The sequence below is a fragment of the Glossina fuscipes genome, unplaced genomic scaffold (assembly GCF_014805625.2).
Source record: "Glossina fuscipes isolate IAEA_lab_2018 unplaced genomic scaffold, Yale_Gfus_2 150, whole genome shotgun sequence".
Lineage (NCBI taxonomy): Eukaryota > Metazoa > Arthropoda > Insecta > Diptera > Glossinidae > Glossina > Glossina fuscipes.
The window spans coordinates 1,137,647-1,138,096 of record NW_023998493.1 but is presented as its reverse complement, the minus strand read 5'-3'; the positions used below and the strand labels follow the sequence as shown (position 1 = coordinate 1,138,096).

General features: G+C 32.4%; 1 protein-coding gene and 1 pseudogene across 3 annotated transcripts in view; one reads left to right on the top strand and one right to left on the bottom strand.

Annotated features, from left to right (window-relative positions):
- LOC119641459 (inner centromere protein A) overlaps nt 1-450 on the bottom strand; it is a 147,822-nt gene that overhangs the window by 132,797 nt on the left and 14,575 nt on the right. The window lies entirely within an intron of this gene.
- LOC119641440 overlaps nt 1-450 on the top strand; it is a 4,863-nt pseudogene that overhangs the window by 2,467 nt on the left and 1,946 nt on the right.

Sequence of the window (450 nt, the reverse complement as noted above, 5' to 3'; positions counted from 1 at the left end):
GCTACTTGCTATTTGCTGTTTGCTACCTGTTGCCTGCTATTTACTACTTACTCTTTGCTTACTGTTTCCTATTATATTGCGCAAATAATCTACGTTTCTATTTTTCCTTTTACTCTGTCCTGCTAATAAATCATAACGCAGAATAGTTCGCAAATGCGTGAAATAAAGAAGTAGATTATGAATCAGAAAGATTTGTCGCTCTTTGTTTCTTAACAAAAATTTGTGGGATTTCCTGAGCCGATTTTTATGGAAAATGCCGGGTTTTCATTTCCAACCATTCATCGATTAAGTCTACTTTGATTTAAATCCAAGTTTGCAATTAAAAGCAATGCATTAGAAATTATAATCCAATCTTTACGTTCAGCGTTTTACTTTATCTCACGTTCGTAAAATAGTTTTCTTATAATTGGCACGAACTGATGTCAAAATACAGATAGCATATTGTAATAT